At 45.8% G+C, this 15873-nt stretch overlaps 1 long non-coding RNA gene across 1 annotated transcript; it reads left to right on the top strand.

Annotated features, from left to right (window-relative positions):
• Positions 1-361: 361 nt before the first annotated feature.
• Positions 362-3630, top strand: LOC117486331. The gene is made up of 4 exons (XR_004556264.1): positions 362-396; positions 1775-1826; positions 2328-2468; positions 3128-3630. It is a non-coding gene; the product is annotated as an uncharacterized LOC117486331 (long non-coding RNA).
• The last annotated feature ends 12243 nt before the right edge of the window (positions 3631-15873 follow it).

Raw genomic sequence — 15873 nt, 5'->3', positions numbered from 1 at the left:
AAATCCAACAGTTAATTTTGTCTTAAATTATTACTATCATTTAAGTTGATGACACGAAAATAAATGAGTATTTGACTAACAAATTATATTTTTAAGATATCCTTAATATCTTTGGCAAATTTCAGTCAAAATATTTGAGAATTGGCTAATTATACTGATCAGTTTCAGGAACAGCAATTATTACTCATTCCAAATCAATATTCTTCATCTTTAACAACAATTTAAGAAATTGAGTAAATTACACTAAAACGTCATGAGTGGACCCCATTAACAATCGCGCGCAAATGCAGTGTGCTCATGGGAAATCTACTTTTCTATCTGCGCCACATGTGGCAACCGCAACAAGCAAGGAAACACCACAACGAGAACCACCAGGAAAACTCCCTGCAAATCCTGGTAAGTAGCCAGCTAGCAAAAGTTAATGAAATATTGACCCTGACTTTGTGCATATACAACTTTATGGTGTGTAATTATCTAAATACTGTCACACTTGCAGCCATGCTGTCATAGGTCTAGCTAGTTCTGTCCGCTTCTACACACGCATGGTGGACACAGTCAACCAGGTGAAGTGAAGCTAACGTTTTACTCAAGTAAAAAGTAGAAACATTAGCACCTGCTTTGTCCGCAGTTGTTGTCTTAAGTACCTAATCAACCAGCTGTCTGTATGTAGCATAGTTAGCTGTTTGTTTTAAGCCCCTTTTACACTGTTATTCAGAAATGCTGTAGTAAAGAAGATCCGCCATTACGTCGACTTTTTAATACTTAACCAGACAATGCCAGCATAATGCTGCCACAGTGTGTGATATTAGACAGCATGCCGGCCTGACGTGTAACACAACAGCGCCGGCGAATATGTGTGTCTGCATGTCCCGCCATGCCGGAATAACGGAGCAACAGTCTCGCCTTGAACAGGCTGTGAAGGGGGCTTTGCCGCCACACCCGGTTACTAAGCAACGCTTATCGTTTAGGTATCCCTGATAAGGAGGCAGTCATATCATTAACTAAAACTAGCTAGATCTGATCGATATGGACATAAACACGAGTGAAGTATAATCGGGAGAGTGATCAGGTTCTGCAAACTGAGACACGCAGCTCTGCATGATCACCTGCAGCTCTGCCGCTGTGAGGGGACCGGTGAGCAGAGCACACGCTTCAAGTTAGACCTAACACATTTAGCAATCTTATCTACCTCTGGAAGTAACCGAACTAGTTATAAATATGTTTATTCTTTACTTTTGGGTCACTCATTACTGGATTAGCGAGCTGCATGAGACTAAACTGACGGGCTGTCAGGAGAGGGAGAGAGGAAAAGAGAGCACCCTGTTTATTTCTCCCGTGTTATTATCCAAAGTTACTGTACATTTTTGAATAATGTAGTTAATCTACTATTAGTTGTTTGTGTAAATGTATTACTTATATTGTTGATTTTTGTAGAAGCGCCGATAAAAGTATGGATAATACAAAGATAAATGCACCTTGTTTGTGTAAGGTGGCTATTAGTTTATTTGGGTGATTACTGTATCGTGCGAGTGATTTCAGATAACGTCTGCCTACTGCATCCGCGGCCCAGCAGCTGTTACTAGTCTTGCCTATATGCTTATGAAACTGTTTCATCTTTATTATAATAAGGCATTGCATTTTCTTAAGAGGAGTGGCCTACCTGCCCAACTTATGTGTTGTCATATTTATGAGGGAACACTTGATGATGGCTAGAGCAAGTAAAGTTGAATTATTTTGTGAAGCATGTTAAATATTTTCAATATTTGTTTCACAGCACCGACTGCGCTAACGGAGAGAAGTTGAACGAAGATAACAAAACAGAGGAGGTAAATTTCATTATTTTATTAAACACTGAAACAACGGTGCCAACATATTAGTTTGCTTTATACAAGTTTAAGAAATCGGTGAATAAGCTAAATGAGTTGCACCTTGATTTCGACCATGTTTGAGTGCAAAGGCCAGGAAGCACTTGTTAGAAACATAAACAGTGACTATATACAAATATCTAGGACTTGATAATACAAACTGTTACTAATTATTATTATATACTACTCCTGCAATTGAGGATCCTGACTCTGAACACTGCAACTGCAATCGTTTTTATTGACTGTTTTCCAAATGTTTGTGCAATTACGGTAGATGTTCCATTAACTATAGTTTGGAGTAGATGTAATTATTAGCATCAATGAGTAAATATAATTGGGTGTCATTTTTAAAGCTCTGTATGATAAAACATATTAGTCCAAAAAGTATGTAGGTAAATGGAAGTAGCATTAAACCAGTCTGTTCCCTCCATGTGATAACACTATTTATCCTCACTTTTTTAGGTTGCAGCTTATGGGATGGCAATGTAAGCTCTGCACATGTGTGGCTTCAGCGAAAGGGTCACTTCTCAAGCACTATCGATTGAAGCACGGTACCTTTGGAATCTGGGAGAAGATGCGAGTGCCTTGATCAAGGACTTTGAGGTTAGTACTATGGCTGAAATGATTCCTCAAGTAACTCGATTACTAAAAATTATCGGGCAGTGGGACAGACATACACGCACTCAGTCAAGCAGACAGACAGCGTGGCACAGAGGTAAGACCGAGGCCGATACAGATGTGCAGTGATCAGTTACAATTATAGTACCCTTATATGTGTAGCCCAGAAGACGTATACCTTTTTTTTTTTGAGTTCTTTGAAATAAAAAAACAATAATTATTAGTTTTTGCATTTCAGAAAATGGGTTCTTTAAAACTTAATGCACTAAATGGGTCTAGTTTTGACATATTATTGTATGCAATTTAAACAATAACAATGTGGATTTTTGTTGTTGTTCATTTTGAGAGGCCGGTCTTATTTTCTCTTTTCTATATTTACTATTGCTCTTTTAATAAAGCAAAATAATGTATTCTCCGATTAATGAATTCATCGTTAGAATACTCTATAGCTGCAGCCCTAGTTAGTACAATAGTTTTCAGGATTTTTAACAGTGTTAGTTTTGAAGTTTTAAATAATGTAATCATGGATGACTGATGACCATGAACATACATAGTGAGTGAGCAGTGAGGAATTGCTCTTTGTGTGTCTTGTAACATGCAGGCTGAAAGTAAGCACTAACCAGTTATCTTTTCAATGTCTGCAGGATGCTGCTGATGCACCTGTCAGTGTACAAGAGGAGTTGGCAGAGGAGGTGATGAAGATGTACCTGCTGCAGAACCAAGATGGGTCAGTCGATGAACCTACTGATGTAGGGATTGTGATTGAGGGCATCCCTGTCCTCAGAAGTCTTAGGGATCTTAGCAGAGCCTGCTGCTATCTGTTGGGACTAACCTATGCCTTGGATCTGAGATACCCCAAGAATCTCAAATATAGTTTTGAGGTATTCCAAAAACTACTGTTGGAGCTGGATCCTGGCAACCTTTCAACCAAGGTTCAGAGACTGAAAAATTGCCTGCATATGTAGTTGCCGACTACTGTTCAGCAAGATGCTAAAAGGTACGAGTTGAGAGTTCCATTGATTGAATTGCATTTTGGACTGGTATTGTTGTAAAGTGTCACTGTTCTTGGTGCATTTCAGTCATATGCAGAGTTCAGTTCAGCCCGTTGCTCCCATAGCTCAATGGAAATGTTCACATGCTCATTGGCAAAAATATACCATGTGCCATATGCTAAGATGTCTCTGCTGCAATTGGTCTTGTTGCATTTTACCCGTGTTTAAAAGGACCGCTTAGTTATATGCAGAGCTCAATTCAGCTCATCGTTTTTATAGCTTGGCCATTGTTACCAGGGCTCTCCCTTCTTAGTCGATTAGTTGACTTTATTTGTGGTTTTGGTCGATGAAGATTTCTTTAGTCAATTAGTAATATTTTAATGTATTTTTTTTCATGGTGAATGACTTATTTGTAAGAAACGTATATCTATGAGTGGCCGTTAGGGACATTATTCAGAAATACCGTTCACATACACATGTGAAGCACTCTCATACACACAACTGAAACCAAAATCATTTACAAACATGTAAAAATCTCTCATATACACATGTGAAACGCTCTCACACACATTAAACAATCTCTTATACACAAATGAAACGCTATCATATACACATGAAATGCGATTTCAGTATGTTGTGTGAGAGGGATTTCAGTTGAAACGGAAGGCATCTCAGTTGATAAAGGAAGTCGATTTCAGAAAAGCAAACACAATATTATGTCCGTTTGCGATTGTTCCATCATGTCTGCTCAGCAGCATGCACAAAGCTTAACTGAGGCAGCAGCGTTGTTAAATAATATCCTGGCCTCAGCGGGGTGCACAGTCTCTCCTAAGGGGAGCTGTAGTGGGCCGTTGCCTGCCGCGGGACGGGAAGAGGGACGATACATGGTGTTGAGGCCAGGATATTATTTAACAACGCTGCTGCCTCAGCTTTGTGCATGCTGCTGAGCAGACATGATGGAACAATCGCAAACGGACATAATATTGTGTTCGCTTTTTTTAAATTTGCGCTTCTTCGCTGTTTTTTTTAAACGACTTCCATTTCAACTGAAATCCCTCTCACACAACATATCGAAATCGCATTTCATGTGTATATGATAGCGTTTAATTTGTGTATAAGAGATTGTTTGTGTGTGAGAGTGCTTCACATGTGTATGTGAACGGTATTTCTGAATAATGTCCCTAACGGACCCTCATAGATATCTCTGGTAAACACAAGGATTTAAAGTGGTGTTTTTGTGTGATTCTTTGTGAAGAATATGTTGATTTAATCGATTAGTCATCAAATGTGTACGAGTGTTAGTCGACTAAGAATGTATTTTGTCAAGAACAGCCCCTAATTGTTACAAATGTAATATGCAAACTAAACCAGGTTGAGACTTAATGTGATGTGTTATACTGGTCAAATTTGAACAATAAATATGTAATTAAAATGTCAATGTGTACAATTGCTCTTTTGGTTTTATTAGATGTATTGACCTCAGGTTAAAAAAATAAGTAAATGTAACACATATATTTATATAATTAATAGTCCAGTTTTAATTAAATGTAGTTAAAAACATCGAGTAAATTTCACACATTTGTTTTGTTAAATAATAGTCTCCTTTTCAGTTACATCTACCTAGCATTTAAGTGATATCTACTAAAAAGAAATAGTGGTTTTGGCTTAGGGTTACTATTGCATTGACTTAGGATTTTAATTATATTTACTCAATTGTATATGTTATGGTACTAAATGTAGTTATTTAGACCCACTTGATTTTTTTACTTACATTTACTCAATTCATAAGGTAAATTTAAATGATTTCACAGCTTTAAGATTGACTCAATATTTTTAAGTGTAAAAATGTTTCACCAATTAAATTGAGTACATCATCGTTTTAGTTTTTTGAGTGTATACTAGCTTATTTCTAAGCTTATAAGTTCATAGTAGTTATTTAATTAAGTTCAACTAACATCATTTTTTAACCAATTTCACATTTACAATTTTATTGAGTTCAACCAACTATTTTTTAATAAGTTCATAATAGTTATTTTTATTGAGTTGAACCAACATATTTTTTATAAAATCATAATAGTATTTTTGTTTTGTTGAACAAACTTATTTTTATAAGTTCATAATAGTTTTTCTTTTGTTGAACCTATTTATTTTTATAAGTTCATAATAGTTATTAATTAGTTTGAACTGACAATTTATTTTTGATTCAACTCAATAAAATTGCTAATGTGAAATTCATTTCTAAATTATTTCTTTTTTTGTAATGTACTATGTCGTTTTTTTGCACATTTTCGACATTCTTTTTTTCAGATATTTTCAAAATACTATACTATGTTGTTTTCTTTCTCACATTTTTGGACATTCTTTTTTCTCAGGAATGTTATATTACAGAAACCTTTTTACGGCACTCTGTTGCCAAACATTGGCAAAACAAATCTTATATTATTATTAATGGGGATTTATGCATCAGGGGATGTGTGTTGTCCGACAGACAGTCAGACAGTGGAGTAGATTGTCGGCTAAACGCTGGTGATACATGAGCAGTGAACCTTTTATTTTGAAGGCGAGATTACGTGATTGACAGGAAGTTGTTGTGGCATTGGAAACAACTTGACGGAGAAAGTAATATCTTCTATGTAACGGCGGCGAAAGAGAAGAACGGACTGTATGTTTAAATGTTAGCACCCCCCGAAGAGGCTCAAGCTCTTACGTTGGGTCTGGAGTTTAAATAAATTCTAATTCATCAGTAAAGCCTACGACCATTATTCGGAGGGAAATGCTACAGGCTTTATACTAAGTGAGGACCATCCAGTTAGGCTATACAGTTTGCAATGATGAGTCCTATAGGGTGCATTTGATATATATCGCAGTGCAGCATGGTAGAGTGGGTCAAGTTTGGCCAAAACAGTGGGACAGGCAAATCTATAAATTGTATCACCATAGTCAAGCTGGGACAGGAATAAGCCAGAGACCAACCTTTTACGGGAATAAGTTGAAAAACAACATTTCAGTCTGTAAAGGAAGCCAAGAGTGAATTTCAATTTCTTAGTTAGAACTTCAATGTGGTGTTTAAAGTTTAGATTTCTGTCCAACCAAAAGCCCAGATATTTGTATGTATCGACAAACTCAACGGAGACGCCATCAAGGGTGTCAATGGAGAGGCAAGAGGACGCTGACTTGGGAGCAAAAAGCATTGCTTTGGTTTTCTTATTGTTCAATAGCAGTTTAGAATCAAGAAGTGCATGCTGGAGCGTGATAAAATCTGATTTTAAATTGGAAACGGCCATATCCAGAGAAGGAGCACATAAGTATACAATAGTGTCATCAGCATACATATGATAGGTAGAAAATTGCATCTGATTACAAATATTGTTTACATATAATAAAAAAGAGCAAGGGCCCCAAAATAGAGCCCTGTGGAACTCCCTTCTCCAAGGTGACAGGGTCAGAGACAGTACTACCCAACCTGACGCATTGAGTATGGTCGGTTAGATAACTCTGAAACCAGCAAATGGCGTTATGACCGAAACGAGACACCAACATAACATTAGACAGAATGTGGTGATCTACAGTGTCAAATGCTTTGGCTAAGTCAATAAACAATGCAACACAAACATTTTTTTTATCCAAAGCAGCCTTAATATCGTCTAAGATTTTCAGACTGGCAGTCACAGTACTGTGCTTTGACCTGAATCCAGATTGCATAGGGTTAAGGATGTTGTGTGAATTAAAAAAAAGTTTTAGCTGAGCAGAAACTAGGGACTCAAGAATCTTTGATAACACAGAAAGATTTGAGATAGGACGATAGTTATTCAACTCAGTGGGATCTCCAGCTTTCAAGAGGGGCGATACAAGATCTTGCTTCCACACAGCTGGCAGTGTGTGAGTGGACAGGGAGAGATTAAAAATATCAGTAACTGGTTGTGCTATAATCTGAGCTGCAATTTTTAAAAAGAAAGGGTCGAGGCCGGCAGGCCCGGCAGACTTTTTAGGGTCAATTTAGTGCAAACTGTGTAAGACTTCAGAGACCCAGAAAGAAGCGAAATCAAAAACAGGGGAGTTCATCTTTACTATGGCTGTGAGTACGACCATGCAGAGAGTCATGACTTTGTTCATCAAAAATGTGACCAGCCTTTTTGAAGTGAGCATTAAAGGCATTAGACATATCATTTGTATCTGAAATAAAATAATCACTTTTGTGAGAAACTAGAAACCTTCTTGTTCTGAAGTGATTTAATTGTTTTCCAGAACTTAGAATGGTCATTAAAACAATCAGTGGTTAAGCTCAGATAGTAATCAGCTTTAGCTTTTTTAATAAGGGCTTAACATTTATTTCTGAGGACACGAAAAAGAAGCCAGTCATCAGTAGTGTTAGACTTTCTAGCTAAAGACCATTGCTTATTTCGATCATGAATGAGATCAGATAGTTCTCTAGTAAACCATGGAGTGTTCCTATTCTTAACTCTGAATTTTCTAAGGGGGGCATGTCTATTAATAATCGATAAAAAGTGATCAATAAAGAATTGGACAGCAACATCGACAGATGGAATTAACGCTATGAAGTGCCATTTAACCTCCGCCAGATCATGTAGGAAAGCCTGCTCAAAGAAGTGTTTGAAGCAGCGCCTGAGCACAATAAGGCCCTTGGCTTTGGGCAACTTCGTGCTCCTAATGCAAGCAATAGTGCAATGGTCACTGATATCATTAGGAAAAACACCAACAGACACATACTTATGAGCTGCATTTGTTAGAATGACATCTATAAGGGTATCGTTATTGGGTTTGACAGGGTTTATTCTAGGGGGACTATCAATAAACTGAGTTAAAGTGCACCTGTAATGCTATTTGTAGGCAATAGCATAGGTTTCAGATATATACAAATATATAAAAAACATGTCTATGAAGTGTTTTGCTCAAAAATACCAAACAGATCACCCATTCTAGCCATGCTTCATATCCCTCTATTTCACTTCCTGTTTCAAAAGTGCTGATTTTGGGTATAAAGCTTTTTTTTAAATGTCCTGCTTCTTCACACACATGCTCTGTGCAGTACAGGTTAGCTCTGAGTGTTAGCGATGCTAATGTAAACACCGACCATATTACGTCCAAAACAGTCGGGCATTGTTTCTGATAGCAACTTTCTGATAGTGCCGTGGGTCCACATTTCCGATATTACGTCATATCGGACACAAATCTGGATCAGCTCCGTTGTACCCCCGTTTTTAGAGATGTGGGTATGGAGGAAAAGAGAGAGGGTTTTATTTTCTGACGCTGCGTGAGTTCCCTGACACACCGGGGACACATATTTATGTATTAAAGGCATCAAAAAGTGCATTTTGCATGATAGGTCCCCTTTAAGTTCAAAGAATCACAAACCTGCTTAAACTGTGAAGATTTATCACTCAACCAGTCCCAATTTCAATCACCCAATAATATGATTTCAGAAGAAAACTTAGACAACAATTCAGTAAGGCGAGTAGTTGCATCAATGATGGCCGATGGAGGCCTATAACAGCCAATAACAGTGAGAGGAGCATTTGCTATAGTTATTTGGACAGCAACTCAAATTGCCTTGGAATTGAAATCGAATGAAGGACAGAGCACTGTAATTTCTCAGCAGTGTATATTGCAACACCACCAGCTCTGCCCTTACGATCCGTTCTGAATACATTATGTCCATCAATGTGAATAACGGGGGGTTACGTATTGTAACCCTAGTTATATAAGCACAGGCGGAGCCCTCTACTGGACTCTATGGGTACTACCTTATCCCGCGTGCATTCTCCCACTGAGACTTCTATAGACGTAGCCGGCCCAGGGCGGGCCTACCTGAATGCGCGAGCATCACACCGTATAAAAGGAGGCCTCGCCTCCTGACTATCATCCTATACCTCTCTTCAGCGAGCGGAATAGGACAGACAGTGCCCTGAGTAGAGTGCTCCGCCTGTGCTTATATAACTAGGGTTACAATACGTAACCCCCCGTTATATCTCTCACAGGCTCCGCCCTCTACTGGACTCTATGGGTACAGTGGGTGGAGCCCTGATGTATACGCGCACTGTCGTCCAACACCAATCCACCCTACTGCCCCTGACCGGCTTTTCTGGTCAGCAGCTGCTGCCCCACCTTCTCCTTTAACCCGGTTGTGACCGAGGAGAAATCTGGGCTGCGGCTGACAGAGCACACCCTGCTGCGCCTACCTCGCAGAAAGTGTGCTCAAAAAACAGTGCCGGGGGACCCCCCCCCCCCCCCCCGCCCATAGACGGATGGGGAGAGCCCCCTCGGCCCCGTACTTACTACGCACCTGCCTTCCTGAATCCCTAAGGATAACAGGGAGAGCGCCAGCGCCCATGCCTCACACTCAAGCACTGACCCCGTGCAGAGTGTGAGAGGGTACTGGGCCAGCGCGCCCCTTGCCTATCCCGGGACCCTCAGAGGGCCCAGGAAAGGCGAAGGCGCATCACGTCCGGGGAGGGGGTCAGATGCCAACTGACCCACAACCCCCCCCCCCCCCCCACAAATCCTGTGTTGCCCCAGCAAGCACAGACGAGGAGAAAGAGCCAGACATGTCCAAGAGATAAAACCTTATAAAGGGGCCTGGCGTCGACCAAGACGCCGCTGTGCATATATCCTCCACACTCACACCGTTGAATAAGGCTGTTGACACAGCTACAGCCCGTGTGGAGTGCGCACGAAACCCCGTGGGGCAGGCTCTCCCTGCCTGTCCGTAGGCATATGCAATGCACTCGCAGAGCCAGCCTGCCAGGCGTTTCTTGGACAGAGCTTTCCCGATCACCCCGCCCCCGAAGCACACGAACAGCTGTTCGGTGCGTCTCAGGGCAGCCGTGGGCTCTACATAACATGCTAGCGCACGCACCGGGCAGAGGAGGTGCAGTTTAGCCTCCCTGGCCCCACCATGGGGGGGGAGACTAAAACCCCCTAACTGAATAGCCCTCGACCTGAATGCACTCCTTAGGTTTTTAGGCACAAAGGAGGGGTTCGGTCTAAGTGTCGCGCCGCTCTGGTCACCCCGAATTAGTAAACAACTCGGGTGCACCGACAGAGCAGTTAACTCGGACACTCTTTTGGCTGACGTTAAGGCAAGAAGCAAAGCTGTTTTCCACGACAATGCTTTCAGAGAGGAGAGCTCCAGAGGCTCAAATGGTCCCGAGGCCAGAGCCTCGAGCACTAGGGGCAGGTCCCACTGCGGGGTGGAGACGTGCACTACAGGGCGCAGTCTCCTAACCCCCTGTAAAAACCGCGACATCAGTGGTTGACTAAAGGCTGACCTGCCACCAAATCCCTCATGACAGGACGAGATGGCTGCTGCATACACCCTCACTGTGGAATGCACCAGCCCTCTCTCCACCAATAACTGTAAGAAGGACAAAATAGAGCCTAGCTCACAAGATAGGGGCTCTATTCTCTGCTCCTCACACCATCGCTGGAATCCCAGCCACTTCGGCCTGTAACAGGCTGTGGTGGATCCAGCTCTAGCTGCCTGGATAGACTGAATAACACTGTCAGACAATCCACCCTGTCTCAGCCTGTCCCTCTCAGGAGCCAAGCCTGGAGAGGTTGGCCGAGCGTGGGTAACGCCCCGATTGCACCTGCCTCTTGAGACATCGCCCCCCAGAACTGGGGGATCGCCCAGGGCTGGCCCACCTTCATCTGTGTCATTTCTGAGTACCACGGCGCCCCGACGCGATCCGGTGCCACCAGAATGACTGCCAGACGTTCTCGCCTCACTCTCCCCAGGAGAGGGAGAATGAGACGCAGCGGTGGAAAGGCGTATAGCAGCTTCCTTGGCCATGGCTCGTGTGCAAACGCATCCACCCCCAAGGGCGGGTCGTCGCTCAGGGCCATGGAGAACCACAGGGCACAGTGGCTGTTGCGCCGGCTGGCGAACAGGTCCACTTCTGCTCTCCCGAACTGGGCCCAGACCTGCTTCACCACCTCCGGGTGAAGCACCCACTCGCCTGGCAGGGGGCCGCCCCTCGACATGAGGTCGGCCCCTCTGTTCTCCAGTCCCGGGACATGGAGGGCTCTCAGAGATAACACCACCTCTGAGGCCCATAACCACATAAGCTCCTCCGCTGTGGTCAACAAGGAGGCGGAGCGGACTCCGCCCTGCCTGTTGATATAAGCCACTGTGGTGCTGTTGTCGCTCCTGACCATTACATGTCTCCCCTGAATTAGGGGCATGAAATGCCGAAGGACTAACACTACTGCCCGTAGCTCTAGGAGGTTGCTGTGTCGAGACTCTGTCAGAGCCCAGCGCCCACCTATAGCCCTCTTCAGGCAGGTCCCTCCCCATCCTGTTCTGGAGGCGTCCGTGAACACTGTGATGTAGGAGGTCACCCGTCCCAGTGGAGACCCCCTCCGGAGGTGGTCCGGAGACCCCCAAAACCGGAGGTTGCCCTCCACTGAGGGGGGGAGGGATGGTCACCAGCCGTCGTTTGTGCCTCTTGGGGTCCAAACGCAGGCTGGAGTACCACCTCTGCAGGCGGCGCATATGTAGTAACCCCAGCGGGACCACCATGTAAGCAGCCGCCATGAGACCCAGAGTCTGCATGACAGTTAAAGCTGTCACTGTCGCCCCCTGTCGCAGCCTGTGCACCGCCCTGAGAAGGGACGCACGTCTGCTCTCTGACAGGGTGGCACGCAGCGCGTCTGCATCGAGCACCACACCCAAATACAACACCTGTTGGCGAGGTATGGGGGTGCTCTTTTTCCAATTGATCGCAAAACCTAATTTGGTTAGGTGTGTGATCAACTGTGCTGTGCAAAACATTGCCTGTTCCTGGGACCCAGCCATGACTATGAGGTCGTCTATGTAAAAGAAAACTCTCATGCCGTGTGCGCGCAGCGGTTGAAGCGCTGTGGCCACACATTTGCTGAATGTGCGTGGGGATAGGGAATAACCTAACGGCAGCCTGTTGTACTCGTAGGCTATTCCCTGGAAGGCAAAACGCAGATACTTTCTGTGCTCTGGAACAATTGCCAAATGAAAGTACGCATCTTTCAGGTCGATGGTGGTGAACCAATCGCCTGGCTGCACAAGCCCTAGTAACTGTTTCACAGTTAACATGCGGAATTTCCTGCTGGAAATATGACGATTCAGGCCGCGGAGATCTAAAATAGGTCTGAATTCCCCTGTTTTCTTGAGAACCAGGAAATACATGGAATAAAGACCCTTCTCTCTGTGCTGAGGATGCACAACAGACACAGCCTGTTTCTGCACCAGAGCCTGAATCTCTGCTGAGAGGAAACCCATCTCCTCCTGGGAAGACAGATTTACCTCTCGCATGCCCATAAAAGGAGGTGGGATGCTGCAAAACTGGAGTGAATAGCCCCGTTTCAGCGTCCTGTCCATCCACCTTGTCAGTACACAGCTGAGTTTCCATTCCCCATAACATTGTGTTAATGGGCAAGCCCTCAGCTGTGGGGCCGCAGCTATAAAGCTGTGATACTCTCTGATGACCCGCTCCGCCGCGAAACTCCCCGTAAAGGGAAGATTTGCCCGTGGGGGGTCGAAGCAGAAAGGGCCGATTATCTATTGAGGACCCTGAACGCACCGCCGCACGCTCACGTGTGAGCGCACGCTTCATCATAATGCTATTTTCCTCACTATGGAAAACAGCATTAACCGGAGTTTTTACAGGCGTAGTGTGTTTTACTAAGGCCCCTGAACGCACCGCCACGCGCCTCTTTACAAGTGTGGGCGTTGCTATAATGCAGCCCCTATCACTATAGTAAACAGCATTATTTGGAGTCTTAGCCTCAGGCATAGAATGTTTTCTAACAGAAAAACGTCGGCCATAATGTCCCTGTACCCGCACCGCACTATAACAGTGCTGCCTGCGGTTTATCACTCTCATCTGCGCACTCCCACTAGCCTCCTCCCTAACGGGAGCTATTAGCTGGGGCGGCGAGTGGGGAATTTGTACAGTCATCAACATGTGCAAGTGTATTGTGGAAACAAAGGACACTCAGACTTGGATACAGATCAACACCATCTTTATTTTTAAAGGTCTTAACGGGGATCTGGGCATTAAACAGGGAGGAGGCGGGATTCGCCCTCGCGTCCCCGGTAGAGGGAATCTCTCCCCCCACCGAGGCGCTACCTCCCCCCGCTAGTCAACTCCGGGAAGATGGAGCACCCCACCCGGGCGCTCTCTGCTGCTGCGGAGCCCCCGGTCGGGCAGCCCTTCCCCGTGACTGGCGGTACGCCGGTTCCACGGGGCGGGCCGTGGAAGTGGAGGGCGCCGCCACTCGGCGCCTCTCCCTCCGTTTCACTGCCGCACTGCGCTCCCTCACCTGTGTGGAAACCCGTGGAGGAGCGCGTATCAGGGCCTGAGGAGGGGCCAGCGGTAGCATGCGGCTAAGCTGGACCCTCTCCTCCTCCAGGCGACTGAAACGCTGCGTGACCGAGGAGATCAACCCAAAGAGCCCCTCTGAAGATACGGGGGCTCCGAGGAGATCCTCTCGGTCCTTTTTGGACAGCGCGGTGAGTCCCAGCCACACGTGACGAGACGCCACTGTGGCTAGGGAAATCACCCGCCCTGCTGCGACGGCCACGCCACAAATCAGATTATTCATCTGACCCACAGCACGGTCCGGATAACCACTCTCGTCCTGAGGCGAGAGGGCGGGGGGCGTCTGCCTGAGGTTTCGTGATCAGGGAGACGCCCAACACGCCAAGATTATTGTCCGCAGCCGCCATCTGAGTACCGAGCTTAAACATCTTATCCAGATATTCCAGGGTGTCTCGGTCCCGGGGCAGCGGGGGCAGAGGGCGTTTACCCTCCGCCCAACCAGCCGCCCGCGGGAGCAGATGGACCGCCAGGCTCTCATCGAGGGGGGACACACCCGTGTCCGAGCGATCCACCACCTTAATGATACCCGCCATGGTGGCTACCGGGGCCTTCGTTTTTAATGGCTGGTGCCATGTCGCCTCCACACACCGCCATACCTCTGGCAGCTGGGGCGAAACGAAGGTCGGCTGCGCCGGATGCACAGGGCCATAAACCCCCGATCTCAGGCGGTTTACAGGCCTCGGTGGCAGCGGTGGGGGGAGTGGTAAACCTACACGCTCCGCCGCCAGAGTCACCACCGCCATCCATCCGCGCAGAGCTGAGAGTTGGACCTCCGGAGAGCGAGGCGTCCTCGTCGTCAACCATCGGAACCGGGACCGTCTGGCCCCACGGCAGGGAGAACCGGAACGATGTCCCCTCGCTTCCCGAATCGCCCATGTCCACGACATCGAGATCCAGCTCCTCCGACTCCTCCTGCGGGGCAATCTTCTCCAGGAAGTGCTGCCCACGATGCTCCCTCGTGCGCCGCGGGATCGCCTGGCAGGCCGAGCACGCCGGCGTCGAGCCCATACCGTTCATCGCGTGGTCGGGCCCCAAACACGTGAAGCAGAGGGGGTGCGGATCGGCTCCCGAAATCAGGTTCGGACAATTCGGGCAGGTCCTATGGTCCAGTACTGGCTCCATACTTTCTCTCTTTCACTTTCACTTCAGATACGTCTTAGTCTTCCGTGGAATCACTTCCGCTTGCTGAAGAGAAAAAGGATGATAGTCAGGAGGCGAGGCCTCCTTTTATACGGTGTGATGCGCGCGCATTCAGGTAGGCCCGCCCTGGGCCGGCTACGTCTATAGAAGTCTCAGTGGGAGAATGCACGCGGGATAAGGTAGTAGAGTCCAGTAGAGGGCGGAGCCTGTGAGAGATATAACAGTGTCAGTGACAGACGGTTTTAACCAGGTTTCAGAAACTACAACAATATCAGGCTTAGCAACTAAAAACCAGGTCTTGAAAACATCTAATGTGGGCACTAGGCTCCTAGCATTAACATGCAGAAAAACCAATCCTTGCCTACAGCTAAACTCATTCGGTGTTGGCAAAAGCTGCAAGGAAGCAGAGAAACACTCGGGACCACTGTTAATGTTAACGTTACCAGAGAGTAAAAGCAGTAACAATATTAACAGCCTGGAAGAGGATTTTTTCACATGGGCTCTGGACGCGTCACTCCTCAGGGGGGCGGGGCTGCTCCGATCCTTCGATATTAGTGAGTCCAGAGTCAAAAGGGCATACGGGAGAGCGCCTTTCGAGAAACTATCCGATGGAGTCAGCGCTCCAGAGGTTCCACCATCCGAATGTCTGAAGTGAACAGAGACATCGCTGGAAGGCAATCCGTCAGCTTTGCCGACATGCGGGCTGACAATTAATCCCAGAAAAAAAGTGAACACGAGGGTAGCTATAGGCAACATTTTGCTGCAACACACCTAATTCAGGATCAGCAGCTCAGGTCGATCAGCAGCTCAGGTCGATCAGCCCCCGACAGCACGGCAGGACAGACAGCAATCCAGAGTCCGAAAGAGCGACCAACACAGTCT

This window comes from Trematomus bernacchii, unplaced genomic scaffold (genome assembly GCF_902827165.1).
Source record: "Trematomus bernacchii unplaced genomic scaffold, fTreBer1.1, whole genome shotgun sequence".
NCBI classification, from domain to species: domain Eukaryota; kingdom Metazoa; phylum Chordata; class Actinopteri; order Perciformes; family Nototheniidae; genus Trematomus; species Trematomus bernacchii.
This window is presented reverse-complemented; position numbering and strand designations above follow the sequence as displayed.